Here is an 11,925-nt window from a genome sequence, read left to right on the forward strand (position 1 = left end):
GATCTAAGGATTCAAGAGTTGCCCTGATGAGTAATTATGAACTTTGCCAGGCTGAGAGAAGCCACAAGGGGCTAAAGACCTTCCTCTGCACATCATACTACCACTATCAGCAGAAAGCATTAGGCTTAGATACAAGACAATATTATATCCTAGGACACAGGGGAAGAGAACTGGGATGGAAACTGGCTGAAGAAAGGATGGAAAAAAAATCTCCCACCTGTATCTCTGTACATTGTCTTTGCTATCTTGTCCAAGCCCAATTTTTCAAAGCCATCTCCTGTTCTTGGCAAAATCAGTGGAAATTTATTTAAAGGGACACACAGACTGCTTGAAATATCCTCCATTAAAATCAGTGGGAACATTTGAATTGACACAGATTTGAATTAGATTGTATCTTCACCTTTGCTTTTAAAAAAACACAAAAAAATCCCTCTTCAATTGAAGCTGGACATAGCTTTTACACCCCCCTAGGTTAAAACAAGTGGAAGGATACTTCATCTGAAGGAGATTCCACTGGGATGTTGGCTTGGGTTCCGGTATAGCAAACCATGTGGAATGACAATGGCGGGGCCAGGATGACCCGGTTTGATGCTGGGGGTGGGTTGTCCTGGGCCACACTGTGGCAGCTCTTTGTGTAGCTCCTGAAAGGGAAATTCCCAAGCTGTAGGTGGTGGCTGGTCATGCCAGGGTGACTTAGCTGGGGCTGGTGGTCTCAACCCACAGGGTGGCAGCTGTGGGGCTCCCAAAAGGGAAATTCCTGAGCTATCAGCAGTGGCTGGTTGCACCAGGACATCTCAGCTGGGGCCAGCAGTCCCCAGGAAAGAGGCTCCAAAAGTCCACAGTGCTCCAACAAGCAAAAGAAATCAGGTACCAAGAAGGAAGAATTTCAGTGCATGTCTGTTTTTATCTCCTGTCTCCTGAGTTCCCAGGATGCTTCATTTCAGGGACCCACCCTTCTGGCTGGTCCCAAGATGGTGGGGACAGTCTTTCCCTGATTCAGCTTGGATCGGGGTGTGGTGGTCCCCCATGCTCTGAATTACATGGTGGTATGAAAAAAAATCACTAAAAATCTTTCCTATAACTAAAAGTACAACAATAGCTTACAGAACGATCTGTTCCATGACCTTCACAGGCACAGAGGTGAGACTGAGAGGTCAGTAGTTCCCAGGGTCCTCCTTTCCACCCTTTTTAAAGAATGGGTGCAATGTTTCCCTTTTTCCAGTCACCATGGACTTCACCTGACTGCCATGACTTTTCAAACATGATGGAGAGTGCCTGGACAACTACATCAGCCAATTACTACACCAGCCCTAGGGACTCTGGGATGTATCTCATCAGGTTCCATAGACTTGTGTATGCTCCTCAGGTGGTTGAGAACCTGATCTTCTGTTATGGTCAGAAGCACTTTGCTTCCCCAAAACATGATGTTTCCCTCCAGTTTCAAACCAGGGATCTTTCATATGATAGGCAAATGTGATAACCAGAACTCCTGCTCCAAGTGAAAATCAATCAAGGCATTTTCTGAGGCACTCTGTCTTCTAGGGGATTTTAAAAAAGTTTTTCAGTGCAATATTGAAAGGTTCCACAGGTTAATATTTCACTGAGAAGTGACAGGACAAACTTTTCTGATTCTGAGTATTTGACTACACCAACAAGATTTCTAATTTCCATTGTTAATGGAGTGATTTTAGAATTCAGGTTTTCCTTATATGACATATAAGAATCAAAGATGACATTCAGCCAGATCAAGAATAAAGCAATATTTAAGTGGAACACACTTTGAAACAGAACAAATAATCCCAAGAGTAGCTCTACATTACCTTAAAATGGGAAAAATATTTCTTACTAGGTCTTTAACTCCTATATTCTGCTCAATATCTTCAAAATATTTCTATAGAACCCTGTAAGTAACTATTACAATGCTGACAAAGTGTAAATTTTGCTAATTGCATCCAGTCTCCTCCTTGGCAATCCTAATTAGAGATGACTGAATTGCAGAATAACATGTCTATTTCTTAGTTACAAAATAAGTCAAAGGTTTAAGTAATATAGGATTCTTAATTAGACGGACATTAGATCAACAGATAAAATCCTATTTCAAACTCTGATCAATATCTGATATTGTAAGATGAAGAAAGGGTCCTATTCTTAACCATCCACCTATTTATCAGTTATTGCATGTAGAGAATGATTCTTTCTGATCTTTACAGGCAATCTGCTTAGTCTTTGATGTTGAAGATTTAAATAGCTTTATTTTTTCCCTTTTTAATAAATTCAGTGGGAAATAATTAGGTTTATATAAATAATTAATCCACAGCATTTGATTGTTGGAAACAAAAAACCTTTGGACCATCCCTATATTCTGAAATCACAGGATGACTGACACCAGCATGTACAACAGGGCACCAGAATGTACGATGCTATATTGATAAATGATGTTAAGAACATGCACCATATGGTGTTCAAGGATAAACAGAGGTTGCAAAAACAAAAGGGAGAAGAAAGCAATGAGACTTTACCTGAGGGTGCTTCTGTAACATTTAGTGGAACATCTGGATTGCTCAAGAGCGAATATTCCACTATACTACTAAATATATTGTAAAGTTAGTAAGATTTGAAATATAATAAATCAAATATCCTTTGAACATTATAGATAAAATCCCAAATGAAAAAAATCCTGAATGGAAAAACTCCTGAATTGAAATCAATGGAAAAATGACTATTTCCTTCATTGTGGTATAAATCCGCCCATTTCCATAATAATTTAATGATTAAAGCTTTTGATAGTACCAAAACCTTTAATAGTGTCATCTTTTAAATTTACATATCTGACTTCTCCCAGGGGCTCCTTGACTACAGAACACAGTATTCAAACATATTCAAACATATTCAAGCAACCATACAGTAAAGCTGATCAGTTGCCTTCTGAAGTCAGTGGAAGGTCTCAGAATTTTTTTGATAATCGCCAGTGTGACAAAAAGAAGTTTTCTGAAATAACATTTTACCTAGAACAGAAGACTTTAGATGTCTATTACAAGTAAAAGAAAACTTCTATTAAGAGCAAAAGCAAATTTTATGTTCGTATCTTTAGCACAAGTTAAGGTAATGTACAATATGCAAGGTAAGCCCAGTGATATGGTCCTGAATGTACTCCACATCTCTGTCTTTGTCTTCTTAGACAATCCTAAACCTCTAACGCCTTTAGAAACTTGTGAGTTCACACTCATGAACTCAATGCTTTAATAAATTTTCCTGTTGATATTGCTATAACTCTTTTTCTTTCCCCTATCATGTTCTCTCCTTGCTGTTTATTAGCACCATTTGCTATGTCACATTTAAAATTAGATTGGGAGATATTTGGGGAAGGAGTCATTAGCAGGTTGCAATCAGAACTCTAATTATGTTGCTACTGGAGGGTGCTGAGGAAGCCATAGCTGAGTGAACAGATGTACTCATTTCTAATAGGGGAAGTCATGTCACAGTAAATTACAGCTCTATTTTCTAGAATATGAGCTCGTTGAAGGATTTGCAGGTAAAAAGTGGTAACAGAGCTGAAATTGAAAAGGCATGACATATCTGACACACTAAGTGCAGACACTTCATGCTGCTGCTCAGACACAGTACACTGATGCAGAATGCAAATAGGCCCATGACTTCTTCCACCGGTTACCAAGAAAGCAGCAGAAAGGCAGACTTTCTGGAACAGATAAACAAGGTGGTGACAGGAAAAAGTATGAGAGAAAGAAAGGGTTTATTGTCTGGCAGCGTTAAAGAATTACAGCAGCTTTTTCTGGGGGCAAGACAATTTACCAGCAGAGGCACTAATGGCCTAAAAAGCCAAATTTCTGCTTCCTAGAAGAAATGGTCTACTCTAGCTGAGTGGAAGAATGACAGAAAAGATATAGAAGCTAATTAAGAGCTTACTAAGCTAAGCAGGAAGCTTACAATGACAAAAGCACCTAGGTCTGTAAGTGCTGAAAAAATATGTCCAACTTGATCCTGTCTAGACTAAATCCCTATATAAAGCAATGGAAAAAAAATAACAGTCCAAGCAGCAGACTCTCTATGTCTTGATTTCACTGGATGCATGACAGGGATAGAGATGAGACTGAAGATAAATATGGGAGACTACAGCAGCTGCACCGGCTAACTCCAGTTCAGTATCCTGTCTCTCAGAGCAGCCACAGAGGATGTACAGGACAGAGAAGAAAAGTGGGGCAAATATAGAGCGATAATTTCCCTGGACCTTTTCCCAGATTCAAGCAATGGTGTTCTAGGGGCCCTCTGGGCCTAATGTAGCTTCCACAAAGTCAGTAAACATTGCAGCTTTTTCTTCTGCGAGTTTATGTGGCCTCCTCCCCAAATCCTGTGAACTTTTAGCCTCTACAGTATACTCTGGAGAACCACATTCTTGTTGTTTGGAACCTTTGAAAGTGCTACTTTGAGTTCACACCCCTTAGTCCCCATAAACAACATAAGCAGTCTGTGTCCTGTGCTTAAATTTTTTCAGGTGGCCATCAGCAAGGCTGGTCCATACCAATGCTCGTGGGGAGATCTCTTTCTCTCAACCTCAAGGAGTATCCTTGGGAGGTGTCCCCAGCCCAAGGGAGGAATCTCCAACCATACACCCCAAGAAGGGTTATGCCAGAAGAACCTGACTGCATGAAAGGGTACTGGACTTTTACAGTATAAAGTGATTGACTGCTAGTCACAGATTTACAGTCAACTATCAGCTTATCTGTCAAATCAGACTTCAGAAAGCAGGGCGTGTATTCGAAGTCTGGTGAACCAGGATGATTGTAGCATTATTAACACCAAGACAACACCCTGGTTTCAGCAGTAGATCTTGCGTGATAGCTTGTACGATAGCTGGATTAGATTTTAGGTCTTATCAGGATGGCTATGTCCTGCCACAGCCTGTATCATTAAACTATTTACATGGCATTTGACATGGTTTTGATTGGGCCAATGAATACTTGCTCAAATGGAAGCCTGGACTATTCTGAATAGGACCCATGGATGGTCCATAACATTTGATGACAGGTCATCTCATTCACTGAGAATGTCCACTCTCTCGTTTCATTTACTACTGAAAGTGCTGTGATTAGCAAGTAAAGGTCAGTTGAACAAAAAGAACTGTGCAAGTTTATGTAGCCTTGCAGACATGATCTGCAAGGAACTATGCCTAGAGCACTCAATTGACCAGGTCCAAAAATTTGTGCTGGCATCCAGAGAGGCAAAATACACCGATCTTGCTATTTACCGCTTTCCTATCAAGCTTATTAACTTATTAACAAGCTTATTACTTATTAAAAAATAAATATCTTTTAGATACAAAGAATTCACCACAGTTTTGACCTCTGATACAGACTTCTAATTAGCCACCGCACAAAGGTATTACAGATTGATAAAAGCAACGATGCCCAAGTGCAGAGAACACAGTAGAAAAAAAAGAGATTCCAGAAAGGAAAATTGTGTAGAGGGCACCAAAAGGGACAGTCTGTGCACACGAATGCTACTCATAGCCACAGTATCCCTGTAAAGAACTGTCTTGATGAAGAGCTGTTTAGAAACAGGGAGGTCCCTCATCATCCAGATCAGATGCTATGAAAGAGAGGCCATTTACACAAATACCAAGGGTGGTCTTAGCTCTCTGTATGTAAACAGAAAAAAGTTAAGGATAGGGCAGAAAATATAGCACTAATGCATCGTTCTGACAATGTAAATCCACAAGATTTTAAACTGCTTGAAGTAAGCACAGGTAAAGTCTTTTCGACTCCCTACACCCACATGATTCTATAGCAGAAATTCCAGGGATCTAGAGTAGAAAAATATAATTACTTTTATTGCCCATTTAGCTCACTAAACCGGTTTTTCATGGAATTAGATAAGCACAGTAACAGGAAAGTGTAAAGGGTAGAAATTTGGGAGGAGAGGAAGAGAAAGAAGCAGGGCAGCCACAGTTGAAATAATTAAGAAAAGGTATAAAGTGTTAGCCCACGCACCTTATATCTCTATCACAAACAGTGCAGTCACATATGTGTAGCTAGAAAATAACCCACAAATTTTAACAACTGCATATCTGAAGGATGAACTTAATGGTTCTTTGAAGCCTTTATATGTTGATAGTTTAAGCTGATTCTTCCAGAGGATAGACACCTGAGGCAAAATGAAACAACAGCTTTGCCATGAATACAGCAAATTATTCATATGAATTCACTTGCACTTAAGTCTGAAAAGAGTCTCTTCACACAGTTCTTCTCCTCACTGTAAGCATGAGTTCTTCTTTTCACTGTAAGGAAATGTGAATTCAGACAGATACACGAAGAAGTGGAAGGACAAAATAGATGAAGAGAACTAATGCAAAATATTTGATCTCATTTTCCTTATATTTGATGTCTCATTTTCCTTAAATTCAACAGCATGCTGTTCCTCAAGGAGTGTTTAGCATTTAGAGCTGTGTTTTATATTGCCTATTTCAACAAAACCCATTAATTTTAAAGTATCTTTTCCTAAGAAACATAAGAACCAGAGGAATGATCAGAAGACTTTATGACACAGTTTTCTTTTTGTTGGACAGAAGGAAAAGCTAGAGTTTTGTCCTTTTAGTGTTGCAGTGTTGAAGAACAGGAAGTCAGTCATCTAATCTCAGCTGGTAAAGTCTTGCAGCATAGTGACTGAGGTTCATTCCCATTCACATCAATAGCAATGCAGCAGTATGAAGACGTATCTAACAGTTTTTCACAGCTGGGATTGCTCTGTGGTGATTTTCCAAGACTGCAGTTAGGTCACAGTTTGTGTTATGTCCACAAAGGCAGATAAATGTGTGGTAAATGTTTTTCAAACAAAATGTCTACTCCAGATTTCTTTTGTCATTGTGTATCGGACATTTTAATGTATAAAACTGGGAAGTGTAGCATGATGTAGCATGTTCTGTTGTTATACATGTTTATAACAGAAACGCATTTACAGTGAGGATATGAGAATATACTGCTTTTAAGATTCCACCTACTGACACATGAACAGGCCTCAGATTAGCTAGTAAATCTGTGTAAATCTCTGATGAGTTTACTGACTGACATCAAAACAAAACTTGAAAGATTAGTAAAATTTACTGAAACTGACATTGAACTTAAGATGAAAACTCTTCTGAAAATGAAGAGCCTCAGGAGAAAACCAGGAAATTCAAAAGCTTCAGTGTGTCCATTGATTCAACAAAAATGTAATTACTCTACAAGGGAAAAGACAAATTAAGAGACATGAACAAGACTGCTGTGGCCTGAATAAAAGAGATCTAACAAGCATAATTTGATTATTTTATAGGAGATGAAATTATGATAGTCAAGCTCTGAAAGATTACTGGGTTCATAAAACATAGCATGTGCTACAGAACCGCTGAGTTTCAGCAAATTTATGAAAACCATGATTAGGGACAAACATCGTGTCTTGCCAATGGCACAGGATAGACATTGGTTTGGGTAACATAATTTTTTAGTAACTTACTTTGAAGGAATGCATTAGAAATCTGACTTTTTTTCCATGCCACATTTATTGCCATTTTTGAAAAACACCAAGATGTGTTCAGAGGTGCCTGAATTTAATTTATTAATGTTCTGTGAATTCAAAGGAGCTGAAACATTATCATCAAGAGAAACACTTATATATAGAAAAATGAGTTTTCAAATGTTAGAAATGTAAAAGACACTTATTATCTTAGTCATATTAGTTAGGATATTACAGGCAGAGGTATCTAGAATGTAACTCATCTGATTTTTTGCAAAAATGCATTATTTTTCATGATTTTTTTCACTGTAAAAGTAGGTCAAGTCAATAAAAAAATTTCTAGCTCAAGACCTGATGAGAACAGAAACAAACCCCCTAGATTTAAAAATAATCCAAATAGTTGTTTGTTAGCGACATCTACCCTTGCCTAGAAAGAGACAAAAAATGTCATAATATCAACATCTTCACAAGATTCCTAATTACAGGTCAGGCACAAATATTTCTTCATATATTCAAATATCTGACATCATGCCATTCTTTAAAGAGCTTCACAATTAGTTTCCGTAAGGTACTTGTGTGTCTTATTTAGAATACACTCAGAAAAGAATGTTGAATATTTCTTAACTTATTGAGTCATTTTCAGAACACTTCTAGGAGGCTTAAACTCAAATCATCAATCCTAAGTGGACAAGAGCTTCCTTTGTTGCAGTTCTTCTGTTATTGCAAAATGCAGGCTGGTGGAAACTGAAGCACATGATTGTATCTGTTAGTCAGCGACTTCATAAAACTCAGAGGGAAAGATCTAAATTACATATGAAAATCTCCTATGATTTTTATCAAAACCTTCAGTAGAAAATGGGTATGTATTTAACATAGCAGAAGTTCATCTGAAGATAGGATCTATAACTCTACATGTCCCCAGACAGATGTTTGAATTTATGATCAGTCTATTTAAACAATGTCAACTGCCTCCTTAGGTTTCTCTATTATGATTAACTATGCTGCTGTAAATCTTGCTCAAATGTGTAGCTGTACAATTCTTAATGTTGGAAAAAAAGGGTCTTAGGTTTGCACAGCTATGCCAAATTGAAACCACAGGGAGCATAAGAACAAAAAACACATCTCATCTTTTTTTTCTTCTACTTCTCCAGGCACTTTAGAGACTAGGGAAGCTGAGCAGTGTCTGGTCCTTAGCAGCAGGAGTCAGAGCATGAAGAAGTACTGATTAAATCAGAACAAATCTTGTGAGGTTTTTGTTTGTTTGTTTGTTTTGTCGTTGTTGTTGTTGTTTTAATACACCTAATTATTTTCATCTTTCCACATCTTTAGGAAAGGGCTTTATTTAATCTTTTCCAGATGGACAAATGTACGAAAGATTTTACAGTAATGATTGATGGACAGAATGTATCCTCCAATGTATCTTCCAATTCAGTGTTATCTCTGTAGCTTTTTCCAGAATGCACTTCCAGTAGTTATGAAAACCTATCTTGTTACACCTTTTTAGCTTGCTTCATCCTGCATGGAAAACTCCTATGATGTTTTTATTACTTTAATTTTCCAGACTAAATAAGGGATTGTAAGACAAACCATCAGACTCCTGAAGAAAAAGGATTTCTTGATTTTACATCTCTTATAAAGAAGCAGCTTCTTTAATGCATGCCAATCTAGATGAGATATGTTTGGTTTAGATTTTTATTTGGCTATCACCATTTATGTTTTTTTTTCCATTGTCATATTCAATCTGCATGACATCAGCATGTCATCAACAGAACAGATGTCACTTTGTTATGGTCCTTTGTTTTTGTTTTTGTTTGCTTTGCATTGTAATTAGTGATCTGGTCTTTCTTGATATGCTACAATTTTCTTGCAGCAATATAGGTGCTCTGATGGGGACAGGGTGACATAACCTGGAGTGACAGTCAACAGAGTGGCAATGATCTGCTAAAATATTTGAAACTGAAAAGAAAAATTTTTCTCAGTCAGCTAAACAGCCTGAAAGATCAAAGGAAGTCAAACAGAACAGCCTGAGGGATCAAAGGAAGCCAAACAGTCTTCTGTCTGGAAAACACAAGTCGTACAGTAAAATAGTACTTGGACTTGTTAATGGCTACTCTAATTGCCAGCACCAATCATGCTGTAAAGATATTTTGGAGGTCATTATAAGAATGCTCTAGTTTGTTCTAGCACTGTTTCAATAATTGGTTTGAAGCTGGTTAAAAACTACTTTTTATATACATATGTAAGAACAGGACCCAGGTCTTACAGTTTTACTTCAATCTGGGTATAAGATGGAGCTTCTCTTATAGCGCCTGACATTGAGTCACTTTCTAATAACATGCCTGCTGGTAGTAAGAGGCTCGAAATGCCATTTGTAGTTAAAATCTCTATTTTCAGATACATTGTCTAGCTTATGCATGCAGAGAAGTCATTTTACCTTTTGACCTTTCTGCTGGACTGAACAAAATGAGTGAAGACATATTCTAACAGTCTTTGTATCTGAGTGAATTGTGACTGCAGCTGAAATTGCCAGAGTGTCTTGTATTATTCACATTGATTTATTTGTAAAATACTTGGCTAAACCATTGAATTTTAGGTATTTAGTTATTTTTGTTTGCATCTATAGTGCAGTTAAAAATAATGAAGCAGAAAATCAAAGCATTATAGCTCATTTTAATCAGATAAAAGGTACCATAACTGCAATGCTTCAAGCAGGCCCAGGTTTTAAAATGATAAAATTTTTACATAAATAATTTTGTTCATCTGCCTAATTACTTTTTATAGCAAGAAATTACTGAAAAGATAAGTGTAAGCCCATGCTTAAATGTATTGCTGAAGTAGGGCACAGTTTCCAAGGTTTTCTTCTCAGGATAAGAAGAAATCCTATGGAAGTTTAATAATAAATAGAGCTAATAATAAAAAGAGACTAGGGCATTTCAGAGATGCTACATGTCTTCACTCCTTGATCTCTTCAGGAGCTGAAAGTATCTAAAAGCCTTCTGGACTGAATCATGCTTGCTGAAGTCTGACCTCATCCAAAAAAGATTTGTTTTCACTGATACTTTAAAAGCCTGGAGTACCTGTCAGAGCTCTTGCTGGAAGCTGGCATGTGTTAGCAAAAACTCTCTGGAGGCTGGAAAAACTGTGCAGGTTATAAAAAGCTATCAAGAAGTTGCAATTAAGTTAAGCATGACATTGACAGACACAGAAGAACAGCATATCATTCAGAAATTATTAAAAAGTCAGTCAAACGAGCTAAGGATTTGAAAAAGCATAAAAAGGCAAGTAATAAATACAGCTAACCAAAGAGGATACCAAAGAACTAAATGGTCAAATTCAGAGACTACTTTGAAGAACGCAGGTGTGGAGCAGAGAGAACAGGCACACAGGAGAAACACTGTAGACCCACAAAATGTGAATGTAGAAAATGGCAGAGGAACAGGCCACTCTGTGGTGCTGAGTATAACAGAGGATATGAAGGCAAGCCGTGGGCAGGTTATTGCTGCTGCAGCTTTCACCGACTCAGTCATGTACCAGGACAGTGCTGACAAAGCTGTAACAGGAGAATCACAGAATCCATCAGATCGGAAAAGACCTATGAGATCATTGGGTCCAATTTACTACACAATACCACGTCAACTAGACCGTGGCACTGAGTGCCACATCCAGTCTTTCCTTAAACATATCCAGGGACAGGGACTCCATCACATCTCTGTGCAGCCCATTCCAATATCTAATGACCCTTTATGTAAAGAATTTTCTCCTAATGTCTAACCTAAACCTCCTCTCTCACAGCTTAAGACTTCAACCTGTTGTCCTGTCACTAGTTGTCTGACTTCCACCTGCCTACAATCTCCTTTCAGGTAGCTGTAGAATTTGCTAATTCATGGCAATATGCAAATAAAACTGATTAATAAGTGTCTATGAGAGTAAGTAATGCAACTATTTCAGATAAACAGGTAACATGGTATCAATGGAAGGGCTCTACTGCCTAGTGCCCCCAGTAGGTTTTTGTGATTTTTATGAGCAACTTAAATGTCTTGGTTAGTGAAGCCATTAACTGCCTTATGCATTCTGACTGTGTGAATAACTGTGCACGCAGAGCTGGTAAAACATGAACAGTAACACGAATGTTTCATCTCACTTTAATTTTTTTCACAGAAATCATAAAAAAAATTAGGCTTGACACTTTACAGACTATTCATGTGTATATCCATATTTCATCACTTCAAGGAATTCTGCTTTCAAATAATATCACTTTTGCATGATGCTTAATTTATTAGGGATACTACACAGTGGAAGTTTTCAAGCAATGGAAGCAAACAATCTGAATCCTGAAAGCTGGTTTTGCCATAAAACAAAGTAAGGTAAAGGGGCCAGGGCAGGACATCCAGATTTTAGGAATAAAATGGCAAGATTGATGTC

The sequence above is a fragment of the Myiozetetes cayanensis genome, unplaced genomic scaffold (assembly GCF_022539395.1).
Source record: "Myiozetetes cayanensis isolate MyiCay16 unplaced genomic scaffold, myiCay2020 scf5-8, whole genome shotgun sequence".
Taxonomy (NCBI): domain Eukaryota; kingdom Metazoa; phylum Chordata; class Aves; order Passeriformes; family Tyrannidae; genus Myiozetetes; species Myiozetetes cayanensis.